The sequence below is a fragment of the Palaemon carinicauda genome, chromosome 9 (genome assembly GCF_036898095.1).
Source record: "Palaemon carinicauda isolate YSFRI2023 chromosome 9, ASM3689809v2, whole genome shotgun sequence".
Taxonomy (NCBI): domain Eukaryota; kingdom Metazoa; phylum Arthropoda; class Malacostraca; order Decapoda; family Palaemonidae; genus Palaemon; species Palaemon carinicauda.
This window is the reverse complement of record NC_090733.1, coordinates 102,307,831-102,324,502: the sequence shown is the minus strand read 5'-3', so window position 1 is coordinate 102,324,502 and position 16,672 is coordinate 102,307,831.

Below are 16,672 nucleotides of genomic sequence, written 5' to 3'. Positions count from 1 at the left end.
TATATATATTTATATATATATACATATATATATATAAATATATATTTATTTATAGATATATACATACATACACACACATACATATATATATATATATATATATATATATATATATATATGTATATATATACAAATATATATCATTACGAAGCTGATCTTGTGTAGAGTAAATACAATAGTTTATTCATGATTTTATATATATTTTACTTGTGCATTGAAGAGATGAATAGCCAGCCCGTAAGATGAGTTCCTCTCGTGTAGATTTAGGTATATTATGTAAATTATGTAAGACTTTCGTCATTAATTTCATCGTATGTAAAGTTACGTTTTTTTTTAAGAATTATCTTTTTATTTCACGTTTTTTTGTTACGAAGTCTTATGTAAACTGTTTTAGAGTGTTATGTAACCCATACGAGATGTGAACAAGGGCTTATGTAATGTTCTTTTATATTTTTATGAGGTATTGCCTCATGTTTGAGAGAGAATATGCTATTTTTATGCCATGGGCTTTAGAGGGTTCTCGAAATTCCTAGTGTTAGGTCTTATTTTTTCTTTTATTTCGAGGACAAAGGGTGGGAGGAGCTAGCTTGAAAAAGTTTGTGTCCCTGTTGCGAGGGTAAGTGTCCGAGAGTTGCCTGAAAACCCAGGATTCGTCTCTTGATATTTTTATCTAGTTGGAAACTTTGGCGTCGCTGTTAGGCCAACCCCTATGCTTCCAGATCTCCTGGAAGCTTTTGGAAGTAGCTAAGTTTCATATAAAGGTGACCCCAGGGTTGCATAGATCATATAGAGAATTCCAGCCTTAAGACATAGCCATCTCCACCTCTGTGTCTCTCATATGCAGCTCAGAGCATTATTTTGAAAGTGTTTAGTGAAATATCAGAGTTTTGGTGTGACAGGTTTTTGTAAACAGTGAATACTTGTAAAAACTCTCTTAAAGTTTTCTTAACTGGCCCGGTAGTAAGGTGAAAGGTAATTGTATCGTTATCTGGTTATCTATTTTCATTAAGTATCAAACTTAAATGTTGTATTCAGATTTAATTTCAAGTGAAACAAGTGATTGTATAATTTCCATAAGTATTATTTCTTTTGTCTTAATTTGAGGTTTATTCAAATTTAATATGTAAAGTCAAATGTTTATATAATTTTCAGATTGTAACATATTTGTCTTAATCTAAGTTTTGTTCAGACTTTATATTTCTAGTGATTTATTTATTTTATGTAAATTCTTTCAAAGTGTTGGAATTTATATAGAATATTCTTATTTTTGTATTAAATTGTTTAAATTGGTAATCGCTCGTATCCTGTTAAAGAATTGAAGTTAGAGTTGTTTGAATAATTCTGAAGAATAATTACCCAGTTTTGTTTTGAGTGTACTTAAAAGACCATTGTATATTCAGTGTTTTATATATTGCTGTCAGGGAGTTATATAACTATCTCAGAGTTTGGGTATTAATATTTACAAGTGTAACAGATTTAATGTAAAAGAAAACAGGTGGGTTTGGAACTCTAGAGGTTGTATAACTTGCCAGTCGGGATACATATAATATTATAAGTTTGATTCCCAGACATGGGACAATTGTATGGTATTATTTATACAGCATATATATATATATATATATATATATATATATATATATATATATATATATATATATATATATATATAAATATAAGTGCATATATACATATATATGTACGTAGTTTTGATTATACATATGAATATATATATATATATATATATATATAAGTATATATATATAAGTATATATATATATATATATATATATATATATATATATATATATATATATATATATATATATACATTTGTGTGTGCGTCAGTTTGTTAGTATGTCTGTCAAAGCCAATGCAGTACTTTTTAATTCGGTACGTGTTGCCAAAACAATTTAATCACAGTGAAGTATATAGACAGGTCCATTACATAATCGTAAGTGTATTTAAAACATTAGTCATCATGCTCTACCAATTTATCTCTCTCCTTCATATGAGTAATTGTGTATATGTCGGAGCGTGTATCTCTCTCTCCCTTTCTGTGTGTGATTCTGTGTATGTTTATCTATAAACAACTACCCGACGTTTCCCTACATACCAAATGTATCAAAATCTGGAGGCCTGTTGTAAATGGCAATTAATTCTCTGACCACAGCAGTCATTGTATAAGTGGACTCTATCTGCTGTTTTTAAACAAGTAATCAAGAGAGATTCACAAAATAATTAGTGGTGATGGTCAGCTGGCCCGACCTGCCACTCCCAGACTCGGCCGGAATAGCTCAGGTTAACGTCATATCTCATTCTAGCTGGGAATTACCAACGTCCATTATTTACAGCGTTTCTATTAGGTTAATCCTAAAGTTAAGAGGATCCTAGACACGTAAGAGGCACATAGTGTCAGATAAGGATTATTTTAGGGTAATTTACAATATAGATTGGTTGACTATATAATCAATGGTATGATTAAAAATTCAATCTAAGGGTACAATATATGGAAAGTAGTTGGCAAGAAATTATTGGTATTAATTATTTGTATTTCCATCAGAGATTACATCTGAAAATATTTTAATCATAAATTTCTTACCAATGCATTCTTATCTTACTTACAAACTTACATTGTTGATGGAATAAACCAATTTCAGAGTTTCTATAAACACAATTATATAGTGAATATTTTAATTATCAATCAAGAAATATAATTTTAGACTGTAAATTACTTATTATAATGCTCAGGTAGTGCGAGAGTGCGTCTGTGTGTGTGAGTGTAAGTGTTGTGTGTGTGCGTGTGTGTGTGAGAGGGAGAGAGAGATTGATTTAATAAGTTTATTGCGTTCAATATAATACATACATACAATGTATATACATGCACACGTATACAGCAGAACAGAAATGGCGCACCCCCTAGCAGGCTTGCATCGGAAAGTTTGCCTTAACAAGTATTATTCCCTTTACTTAGACAAATAATAACAATAATGACAATAATAATAATAATAATAATAATAATAATAATAATAATAATAATAATAATAATAATAATAATAATAATAATGATAGCAATAATAAGTAAATATAATAATAATAATAATAATAATAATAATAATAATAATAATAATATGGCAAGCTAGGAAGCATTTGCAAAATTTGGGTAATATTTCTTAACTTCCAAAAACACCCTAGGATCCAAGAAATGGCCGAGAATAACATGGAATGACAAAGTTTTAATTTCTCTTCTAAAACGTTCAATGTCATTGCATTCTTCAATATAATGATGTAACCTGTGCCCATCGGATAACTTACACAAACGACAGTTTCTTATGTTGGAATTTCTCTCATTTGTCACCTCCCACAAATACTTATATCCTAAACGCAATCTGCTATAGCTTGTTTGATGTTTTCTAGTATGTAAACCACTCTTTATGTAATTTGGCTCTGACCCCTTAGTGATATCCATATAATTGCGGAATGAGGCGCTTTCCAGGTATACTCCCTTCAGACATTCTATATCTCGATGACGTTGTTGTTTTTCTATTTTATTTTTCAAACTTTCATATGACAGTGGGAAATTGTAGTCAACATTTTCTTTACAACAGTCTTGCTTTGCTAATAAATCTGCTTGATCATTCCCCGTCAGGTTACAATGAGATGGGGTCCAAATAAAATGGACAATTCTATTTTTCTTTTCAAATTTACATAAAAGTATTCGAATTCTATTTACTAACTTATTACTTCCGGATGACTCTGACACAATAGACTGCAAAGCCGACATACTATCAGAGACAATAGTGACACCACCCAACTCACTCTTGGCAATAGTAAGTGCGGCAGCGATTCCCAGGAGTTCTGTTTGTGTAGTGGAACAATGATTGCTTGCCCGGATTGCGAGAGAACGTGATTCCTGTAGTATACCATCCTGATAGAGAGCAACTCCTGCTCCAGCTCGTCCATTCTCCTGCAAAGAACCATCTGTGTATAGGACACTAGCACTATGTGGAAGGGCACTTAACCTCCTGAGGAAGTCCTGCCTCAGCATCTCAATAGGCACATCAGATTTCCTATATGTGAGATCAGAAAAGGACACATTAATTTCTGGAAAATCCCAAGGCGGTAATTCTGGTACAACATACTGATTGTTATCCAAATAATCACTCACATTAATGGTACTCAAGAGTTCTCTAGCACTGTTTAACCACTTATTACATTCATCTTTCCCCTTCGGATTCATTACGGCCTGCTTAAAAATACCATCATCAGCTGTATTGAGAGACTTTACAATTTGATTTGTAGCTACTGCTTTGATTCTTTGAGCAAGAGTTGGTAATCCTATTTCATGCCTAATAGTTTCAATTTTAGCCGTTCTAGGGCACCCAAAAATTATCCTCATTGCTTCATTTTGGAGAACCTCGAGAGATTGCCTCTTTTGTCTGCTAAGAGTAATTAGATTACTTGCACTGTAGTCAATGACTGATCTTATCATAGAAATATAAAGGGTCCGGAGAACGGGGACAGAAGACCCAACACTTCCCCTTGCAACCTTTCTCAATAAGGCTAATCTTGGTTGACATTTTAGTTTGGTTACTTCATCATTCCTATGATTGCTCTGTCCAACAATAACCCCCATATATTTATATGTAGCTACCTCTTCTATTATTTTACCTTGCAGTTTAATAATCTGTTTTTATTTATTTCTCTTGCTTAGTATTTTGGTTTTCTCTGGGGATATAACTAACCCTAGTGAATTACAAATTTTTTCTATTTTCTTAAGTGTTAATCTTACAGCTTTGTATGACTCTCCTTGTATCACTATGTCATCTGCATAAATAGTTGTTATAATACCTCTTGTCTTCAAAGAGCCAATAACATTCATTAAAACATTAAAGAGCATGGGCGATAAGACTTCCCCTTGAGGTGTACCTAGTTCCATCTTTTCCCACTTGGAGTAAATCCCTTCAAAATATACTCTACTGTATCGATCTTTAAAATAATCCTCAATTATCCTAATAATGTTACCAGAAGTAATGGTAGATAATTCAGCTAAAATGGCAATTGCATTAGCTTTATCAAAAGCTTCCTTGATATCAATAAATACTGTAAACCTCTTTTTTATTCCTGACAAAACTCTATGAATACAATGCTGCGTACTTTTACCTGGCATGAAGCCATACAGTTTACATGACAATCTACGTTTAATAGTATGCATCATCCTGTTTAATATAATTCTTTCAAAGATTTTACAGAGGCATGATGTAAGAGAAATAGGTCTGAATGAACCTGGTCTACCATGTTTTGGGACAGGAATCATGATGGCCCTCTTCCACATTTTGGGCAGACTGCCCCCACTCCGTATCATGTTGTATAGTCTAAGGACTGGGTTACCATGGACTGTTGCAAGAAACCGGATGATATCATAGGTGACACCATCCATTCCTTGGTGCAGTGGATTTTCCATTCTTGAGGCATCTCCGGAATTCTTCTTGACTGATAGGTTTTTTATCGGATGGATGATATTTTCTAAGGGCTTCTTGAATTTTCTTGAGTCTTCGTTTGAGATTCTTTGCAAGTGCACTTGAGTGGTAAATAATCATAACTTGAGGATTGTGCCCACTCTTCCATAAGTTCATTGCATTTCTCTGTTGGGTTAGGGTGAAGACCCTCTCTCATCCTTTCTCCTTGGACAATCTTAACCCTTCGAGATATCTGTCTGAATGGAGTATTGTGATCCATTGATTGGAGAAATGCTATCCAGTACTTCTCTCTAGATTTCACTTTAACATCTTGAACCTGTTGAGCCATCCGTTTAAAGATAAGGAGATTTTGCTCAGTGGAATTATTTTCCCACCTTTTCTTCAATTTTTTATAATGTTTATCAATTCTCTTGACAGCTGGATCACTATTATACCATCTCTTCATTGTTCCGATAGTCGTTCTCATCTTTTTCTTTGGATTTGTAACACTTTCAATACAATTCTCAAGCTCTGCAACCATATCTCTGTTAAGGTCATCTGTAGTAGATACTGTATAGCTAGCATACCAATTATTCATTTTATTCTTAATAAACCCTTCATGCTTTTTTGGAATTTTTAGTCTTTTCCTTGGGACAATATGCCTTCGTGTTGTATCTGGGAGCATTATTTCCCCATATACACCAAAGTGGTCTGAGGTTAAGGTATCAACAATTTCACAGTGGTGTGGAAGTCCAGGGTCATTCACCAGACATACATAGTCCAATTTATTTCCTTGGAGATGTGTTGGCTCAGGTCCATTTATCACGTTTATAATATTACTCTCACTCTCAATATGATTCATAAATTTCTTGCCATTATTGTTGTAGGGTTGCAATGAATTATCCCCAAGTTTATAGTGAACTGCATTAAGATCGCCAACAAGTATGCAAAGATGGCCAGCAACTATTTCATATAGCCCTGAGAAATCAAGCTTATTATCTGTTATATAAACATTCATAATTTTGATTTTGATGTTTCCCTTCTCGTCATGTATGTTAAAGAGTTGGGAGTTGGTGTCTTCTCCAAGGGTGACGTCTATTCTATAAGAGACAGGTATGCTGTTCTTGATATAGGTAATCATTCCTCTATAAGGGGATTGCCTCATGAGACTGTCCACAGTATACATTTGGTAACCTCGTATTTGATACTTATTGGCATCTGTATGCTTGGTTTCTTGTAAGCAGATAATATCCAAATCATTTTCAAGGCTGAAATGCTGCACTTCAATATGTTTATTCCTGATGCCATTAACATTCCATGTGAGAATCTTAAGAGGGTGCTGTTCCATTATACTATAGCTTCTGCTTGTGAACTTGTTCTGTCAATATTATGTGTTGACTGCTTAAAATCCATAATGCATTTTATCAAATTGGCCAAAGCTACACCATATGAGTGTTTATCCTCGGCTGACACCTTCTTAAGTGCAGATCGAATATCTTTAACAGAAAAATCCCGAGGCCAAGGATGACCATTCATCACTGATTCAACAGCTGCTTCTATGATATCATCAGCAGGGACTTGTCTGTTACTGATGGTGGCTTCATCTGGAATTATCAACTGGCTCATTTTTTCTTCTAGCTCAAATTGCTTATTTTTTATGGCAATGAATTTCTCTTCTATTGAATCTATTTTCTTAGTGATCTTTTCCTCAAATGATTGCAACATGGTTACAATTAAATTATTGTCAGATGGCTGGTTTTCAGTTATCCAAGAAGGAGGTGGAAAGTTCAAGTTACTTAATAGGGACTGTTCTGGTGAATTTTCTTGTATGGCATCTGTATTTTCAGACACTTGATCTGTGGCTCTGCTTTTATGTCTTTGAGGTGGCTTATTTAGTGTCCCATCACCTGTCGCAGAGCTTTCATTCCCAGGGTGACTTGGACATTTCAGTGCAGTTGCATTGTGTGTACCGTAACAATTGGGACATTTTGGTACAAACTGTTCTCCATTTGCGATTTTTTCTTTACATACTGTTGAAAAGTGACTTCCAGCACAGTAACGGCATTTGGGGGGCCTATTGCATCCTGTACTTGTGTGGTTCCATTTGGAGCACTTACCACACAAATTAGGTCTAGGAATATATTTCTCAATGGTGAATGATTCATGAATGGGGTCTAATTCTATACTATTGGGTATTTCACCTTTACACCAACCTATCACTTCTCTACCATATCTACTTTTGGTATTCCATACAAGGCCTTGCAAACATGTATATTTTTCTTTAATCCAATCAAGCGACAAGTAAGAGTAGAGTCACTTGATTATGATTTTAACAGTCTTGGTAGTGTTAGGTTTATTCAATATAATCCCTTTATGACCTATTGTTGTTAAATCCGTTACAGTCTTATCACTATCTCCTATCACCATAACACCATATTTTCCAAGTTTGGCACTGATGTGGTATCCATTTTTATGTACATCTGCAATCCACCTGAGTCTCTCGTCCTGTGTGTGTGTGAGAGAGAGAGAGAGAGAGAGAGAGAGAGAGAGAGAGAGAGAGATCAAACACATAATCACAAACACATATATAAAAAAACACATACATATATGTGAGTGGGTTTAGACTTATACGTTTATACGTATATATGTATATGTGTATGATAGATTTTTTGCACATTTAAACGTGTTTCTTTCATATTTCAAATAAGCCATATATATTAATACATTAAAGTCTGGATTCTCTTAACGACCTCGGGATCAGAGCCCAAGGCGGAACCGCCCAAAGACTATGATATCGGACCGGTGGGGATTTGAACCCTCGCCAGGTTATCTGTATGGTCACTGGCATACAGATATCCTGGCAAGGGTTCACTGGCATACAGATATCCTGGCGAGGGTTCAAATCCCCACCGGTCCGATATCATAGTCTTTGGGCGGTTCCGCCTTGGGCTCTGATCCCGAGGTCGTTAAGAGAATCCAGACTTTAATGTATTAATATATATGGCTTATTTGGTATATATATATATATATATATATATTATATATATATCATATATATATATATATATATATATATATACTATATATATATATATATATATGTGTGTGTGTATGTCCATATATATATATATATATGTATATATATACATATATACATACATACAAACATACATACATACACACATACATATACGGGAATGTAAGAGAGGAGAGAGGAACGATAAACTGAAATAAGAATAAGAAAAACTAAAATTAGATTAACTAAGGAACGCATGTAATTCTAGGCTCTCTGGAAAACAAATACAAAATGCATATCATTAGGGCCATCTTCTTCGTAATTGATATCTTAAAAAATAAAAGCCACGCTTACTCTACTTTCTAGAAAATATTGTATTATACGAGTTTACTTATTTCCTTTCCTCACTGGGCTATTTTTTCACTGTTATAGCCCTTGGGCTCATGGCATCTTTCTATTCCAGCTAAGGCTGTAGCTTAGTTAATAATAATAATAATAATAATAATAATAATAATAATAATAATAATAATAATAATAACAATAATAATAATGACTAAGACAACTCTACTCATAAAGACCTCTTCTTGAGATTCATTGTGTAATGTCAAATTAAATATACTTGAATTACTAGTAATATTGTTCTTTCCATGCTGTTAGTTATTTTGAAAGATAATTTCTCATACTTATATCCCTGTGTAAATTTACTGGTAAAATTATATACATACATACATATATATATATATATATATATACATATATATATATATATATACGTCTATATACATATATATGTATATATATATATATATATATATATATATATATATATATATGATATATATATATATATATATGTATATATATATATATATATATATTGATAGACGTATATATATATATGTGTGTGTGTGTTTGTGCATATATACATATACAGTATACATATATATATATATATATATATATAAGTAGGTATGTATTAATTGAAATATCTTCTATTAAATAATATGTTTATTAAAAAATAAATACTATGACTGGACCATGAGTTAATGCAATAATTACGGGAAAATTAAGAACTGTAAATAAAAAAAGAATACTGAAAATATTAAAATGACAGGGAGCACTAATGATACGAGGATATGGAGTGTAAAGAAGGAGTTGAATTAATGATATAAGGCGATTAAAACGCCATGAAGGAAGAGAAGTACCTGGAAAAAGCTGGAAGTCAAATTGACCGAATCTTGAAGTCTTCCATTAGTCAAATGGACCGATTGTTAAGTGAGAGATGAATTGATGCATGCAATCAAGCGATGTTCAGCTAAGTGAAAAGATTCCTGTTATTGGCATAACTAGAAACCCAGTGCAATGAGATGTTCGTTCCATATAATGTCTTTCTAATTCAGATGTATTAAAGCATCTCAGACTCAAATAGGATTAGATGAATCGTAAAGAAAATGCATATTACTGAAAACATATATTTGCGTATTGATCATGCAATCAAAATTGTTTATTGTGAGATATACATTTCGAGGTTTGGAAATGATTGTGCTTTTATGAATATATGATACAGAAGTATATTTCATATATTTTTTTAGTTATGTAAAAGATATGTCTTGCATATGAGTGTCCGACATTACATTTATAGGCCATCAGGCATACGCACTTATACAGTATACTGTATACATACACACACACACACACACACACACACATATATATATATATATATATATATATATGTATGTATATATATATATATATATATATATATATATATATATATATATATATATACAGGATACAAAGTGATTGAGCTCTTTTCAATGACATTACTTAAGAAGGCTATATAGCATGAACGGAAAAATTCATACACGAAAATACAGTAAAGATTACATTCATAAAAATCTCAATACGTTTCCGATACTCTTTTTTTCCCCTCTCCATCTTTTACCTTTCTGTCTCCCATTCATATTGCCCTTTTCTTAATTTTCCTACAATATGCAACCACTCACAAATTGACTGATTGCAATCTTTTCTCAAGGCTCTAATAGTTAGTGTTCACGCCTTGTTTTCTCATCTTCTTTTATCAGCTGAATAAAAAAAAAAACACACACACAGAAAAAAAAAAGCTTTTCAATTCTCACACAAACTTTCATCAAGATCCAAGAGTGATACCACGCGTACAGACGATGACTAAGATACGGTATAAACCTTCGCGAATTTGTTGTCTGTTCTCCTCAGAGAATAAGGATTTTAACTGTACATTTCATCATAACTCTTCAAATTAATAATAGTAGTCTGTATTCGTACAGAACCTCCAGTAACGGTATGATTTTTTACTATGGCCCCATTCTAGTTTTCCATACATAATTTGTAGATATATATGCACATACACCCACACGCACACACACAGATTCAACCATTTCCACCGCCTCCTCCTTTTCTAACTATAACACGGCAGTATGGCTACTCTGTTTCCACGTGAATCATGAACGACCATATTTTAATGCTTGTAACTTTGATAACAAACATTTTATCATTCAAAACATGATTTTCTAACTTTAACAAATAATTAGGAAGTGAGTATCCTACTAGAAACTTCTCATGATTATATGAAATATAATTTAATTCAATAAAAGTAATAAATCTAACTCATATCAAAAGTCATATAGATTACCTGTTTATTGCCTTTATCCTATTCTATACTCTTGCATATATCACTATTTCATTTAATTCTGCTTTAATAAATTTTCTGATTTCGTTTAGTCATCTATTTCTATCTTTTAACTCCTTTTCAAAATGCAAATGTTGAATGCGAAGCGACAAAGTCTAGTCTTCTACTTCGCTTCAGAATGCTCGCCCTCCCTCTCCTCCTCGGAATTCCCTCTCTGAGGAGTTCCCCCCTCAAAGGAGTTCCCCTCTGCTTCTTTCCCCTAGTCAAGGACGATCCAAAGGCTTCTCAACCACAGTTGGGAAGGATCTAATCTTCTTACCCAGCAGATAAATACCATTCACAGCGCTCCCATTTCACCCCCCTACCCCTCAAGGCCCTTCCAGATCCCCCCGCCCTTTGCTCCCTCCCCCAGCTCTTATTACCTTAAGAAGCTGCTGTCGTTTTCTTTTTACCTTACTTCTCACCTCTCACGTTAGATGGGTCTCGTTGGCTTCCAGGCAATTTTCCTAATGCACTTCTCGTCCAGGTCTGAAATTGTAAATACGAGTATATTTTTACCTCACTCTGGGCACCTGATTCTTTATAAAGTTCGAAAAGGTGAGTTCTTTTCGATTTCATTCTGGAAGACCTCCTGCAGCCGGGTTATTTCATTTTCCCGGAATGGCACTACTTGGTCGGCGTCTCTGTCTTAGATTAAATCTGAAAAAGGGTAAGATTAGTATTTTTCTCTTTTGTATGAAAATTTAAATTAGTCAAAAATAATTTTCAATGATTGGAAGTAAAGAAATAAGCTTTAAACTTTAAGAATGAATTAGTATTGATTAGAATAGAATTTTGACCTCATGCAACTAGTCTGAAAAGGCCAACATAAATATTCTCCTCATTTCAATGCAAATTCAGATAAATCAAAAAGTATTTTCAATGAATGAAATTAAAGGAATCAACTGTTAAGTCTTTCAATGAATTAGTAATGGTTGAAATATGATTAGGACCTTATGTAACTAGTCGATTTCAACGTGTGTATAATAAGTAAAGTTAAAAAATCAAATATATCAAGTTCAAAGGAAAAAGCACGCTGATCTCAAAGGCATTATGAAAATCAACCAAATAAAAATAAAGTTAAAAAATTAAATATATTAAGTTCAAAGGAAAAGCACGCTGATCTCAAAGGGATTATGAAAATCAACCAAATAAAAAATAATATACATCTGAGTGAAGACGCAAGATTATATGAAAAGTATCTGAAAATTAACGAAGAAAAAATAAATTATTATACATCAGAGATAAAGGAGGATGAATAAAAATCCTCAAACGAAAAATCAAAATAAAGTTGGAGCTGAAAACCATGCCTCGCAAGCTAATATATAACATCAGTGAAGGAGGTAAAACAGAACTAAAAAGTAAAAGGACAGAGAGAGAGAGAGAGAGAGAGAGAGAGAGAGAGAGAGAGAGAGAGAGAGAGAGAGAGAGAGACAACATTATTTATTGCATTTTTGGAATTCTCTGTGCGCGTAAGGTATTCTCTGCAGTAGTTCAGACAGTGTTTTCCAGTGAATCCTGGGAGGTTATTGCGAACTGGTACATGGAAGAAGAATGAGAAATTACATGAAATGAACTTTGGTCCGGATTCACAGAGAGGAGAGACTAGGGGATTTTGTTTCTTTTAAATAAACCGACTTGTTTTCGGAAAGGGGAAGGAGGTTAAATCTGCAATATCTAAAGAACGGTGTAAACATGCGTCGTGTTTTGAAATTGAGGGATACTGGGAATACTCTGAATCTTTATTGTTTTTTTTTTTTAATGTTACGAATAGAATTATGAAATGACTGAAAAAAAGTACCAATATATCTTCTTTATATAACCCATGCTAACCATTGTCATTTACACATTCTCTCTCTCTCTCTCTCTCTCTCTCTCTCTCTCTCTCTCTCTCTCTCTCTCTCTCTCTCTTATAGGGGTTGTGGTAACGTAATCGAAACATCCTTGCCTGGTGTTCTGCCAGATTTGGGTTGAACACTCATTCAAGCTCGATCATTTCTTTAGTCTGTGCAACCTTACCATCCTTGTTAGCAAAGGATAGGAAGGATAGGTAAGGTTTGGGGGAGCCCATAAATCTACCTACAGTGTCATCAGCAGCCACTGACTGGCCCTCTCTGGTCCTAGCTTGGGCACTGATCATATGTATATATGGGCAATCTTTAGAGCATTGTCCTACTAGGGCATTGCCACTGTCGCTTGCCGCTGCCATTCATGAGTGTCATTTAAACCTTATATAAAGGGGAAAAAGTATATTTTATTAACGCAATATTCGTAAAAACCTTCCGGATAGGTTTTAGATGTAATAATACACAATACTAAGGGGGAATCAATATACTCAATGTTGAGCTATCCTATTTTGATATTCCTAAAAATCATCAATGCATATCTACAGCTGGATGTGCAGTATGCAAATTTACCTAACTATTGATAATATATTATTATTATTATTATTATTATTATTATTATTATTATTATCATTATTATTATTATTATTATTATTATTATTATTATTATTATTATTATTCTAGAATGAATTAACTATGTGTGTAGAAGGACTGGGTAGAAGGAATTATGTAGTTGTCATGGATGACTTAAATTCTAGAGTTGGCGCTGGAGAGGTAGGTGTCATTGGAAGTATGGCGTACCAGGTGAAAATGAGAGTGGTGAGAGACTGGTAGATATGTGTGTTGAGCAAGAAATGGTGATAAGTTCTAGTTTTTCAGACAGAAAAAAACAAGTTACATGGGTAAGAGTGGCAAATGGAAGAGTGGTAGAAAGGGCGTTAATGGATTATGTGTTGATAACTAAAAGAATGTTGGGAAGATTGAAAGATGTGCACGTGTTTAGGGGTATGGCTAACGGTATGTCTGATCAATTTTTTGGTGGAAAGAAAATTAGTTGTTGCAAAAGAGTGGGGAATAGAGTAGGTGGGTGTAAAAGGGAGCTAATGAAGGTTGAAGAGCTAATAAAACCTGGGGGTAAAAAGTATTTATCAAGAAAGGTTGAAAATGCATATGACGCAGTGAAAGTAAGAGAAACTGGTAATTTAGAGGAGGAGTGGAAGTTAGTGAAAGAAAATTTTGTGGCGATTGCAGTGATGTGTGTGCAAGAAGTTTGTTGGAGGTAGCATGAGGAAGGGCAGTGAATGGTGGAATGAAGGAGTGAAGGTAAAAGTGGAAGAGAAAAAGAAGGCTTTTGAAGAATGGCTGCAGAGTAATAGTGTAGAGAAGTATGAAAGATATAGAGAGAAAAATGTGGAAGTAAAGCGCAAGGTAAGTGAGGCAAAGAGGGCAGCTGACCTGAGGTGGGGTCAGGGATTGGGTCATTCATGTGAAGAGAATAAGAAGTTTTGGAAAGAAGTGAAGAGAGTAAGGAAGGCTGGTTCAAGAATTGAAGAGATAGTGAAAGATGGAAATGGAAGGTTGTTAAAAGTAGAGGAGGCAAGGAAAAGGTGGGCGGAATATTTTGAAAGTATACTGAATGTTGAGGATGATAGGGAGGCAGATATAATTGCTGTTGCAGGTGTTGAGGTGCCGGTGATGGGAGATGAGAATGAGAGAGAGATTACAAGAGAGGAAGTGAGGAGAGCACTAGATGAAACGAGAGTAGGAAAAGCATCTGGTATGGATGGTGTGAGAGCTGAGATGTTGAAGGAAGGGAGTGTGACTGTACTTGAATATTTGGTGAGATTGTTTAATATGTATTATGTGTTGTCAATGGTACCAATAGATCGGGTTTGTGCGTGTATTTTACCACTATATAAGGGTAAGGGAGATGTGCATGAGTGTTGTAATTCAAGGGGTATTAGTTTGTTGAGTGTAGTTGGAAAAGTGTATGGTAGAGTACTGATTAATAGGATTAAGGATAAAACAGAGAATGCAATCTTAGAAGTACAGGGTGGTTTTAGAAGAGGTAGGGGTTGTATGAATCAGATTTTTACAGTTAGTCAGATATGCAAGAAATATTTAGCAAAAGGTAAGGAGGTGTATGTTGCGTTTATGGATCTGGAGAAAGCGTATGATAGAGTTGATAGGGAAGCAATGTGGAATGTGATGAAGTTATATGGAGTTAGTGGAAGGTTGTTGCAAGTAGTGAAAAGTTTCTACAAAGGTAGTAAAGCATGTGTTAGAATAGGAAATGAAGTAAGCGATTGGTTTCCGGTGAGAGTGGGGCTGAGACAGGGATGTGTGATGTCACCATGGTTTTTTAACTTGTATGTTGATGGAGTGGTAAGAGAGGTGAATGCTCGAGTGCTGGGACGAGGATTGAAACTGGTAGACAAGAATGACCATGAATGGGAGGTAAATCAGTTGTTGTTTGCGGATGATACTCTACTGGTTGCGGACGCAGAAGAGAGGCTTGGCCGATTAGTGACAGAATTTGGAAGGGTGTGTGAAAGAAGGAATTTGAGAGTAAATGTGGGTAAGAGTAAGGTTATGAGATGTACGAGAAGGGAAGGTGGTGCAAGGTTGAATTTCATGTTGAATGGAGAGTTACTTGAGGAGGTGGATCAGATTAAGTACTTGGGGTCTGTTGTTGCAGCAAATGGTGGAGGGGAAGCAGATGTACGTCAGAGAGTGAATGAAGGATGCAAAGTGTTGGGGGCAGTTAAGGGAGTAGTAAATAATAAAGAGGGTTGGGCATGAATGTAAAGAGAGTTCTGTATGAGAAAGTGATTGTACCAACTGTGATGTATGCATCGGAGTTCTGGGGAATAAAAGTGATGGAGAGACAGAAATTAAATGTGTTTGAGATGAAGTGTCTAAGGAGTATGGCTGGTGTATCTCAAGTAGATAGGATTAGGAACGAAGTAGTGAGGGTGAGAACGGGTGTAAGAAATGAGTTAGCAGCTAGAGTGGATATGAATTTGTTGAGGTGGTTTGGCCATGTTGAGAGAATGGAAAATGGCTGTCTGCTAAAGAAGCTGATGAATGTAAGAGTTGATGGGAAAGTACAAGAGGAAGGCCAAGGTTTGTGTGGATGGATGGAGTGAAGGAAGCTCTGGGTGATAGGAGGATAGATGTGAGAGAGACAAGAGAGCGTGCTAGAAATAGGAATGAATGGGGAGCGATTGTGACGCAGTTCCGGTAGGCCCTGCTGCTTCCTCTGGTGCCTTGGTTGACCGCGGAGGTAGCAGCAGTAGAGGATTTAGCGTTATGAAGCTTCATCTGTGGTGGATAACGGGGGAGGGTGGGCTGTGGCACCCTAGCAGTACCAGCCAAACTCGGTTGAGTCCATTGTCAGGCTGGGAGGAACGTAGAGAGGAGAGGTCCCCTTTCTTTGTTTCATTTGTTTGATGTCGTCTACCCCCCAAAACTGGGGGAAATGCCTTGGTCTATGTATGTATGTATGTATGTATGTATGTATGTATTATTATTATTCTTATTCTTATTATTATTATTATTATTATTATTATTATTTTTATTATTATTACTAGTTAAGCTACAACCTAATTTGGAAAAGCAAGATGACATGACCAAGGGCCTCAAC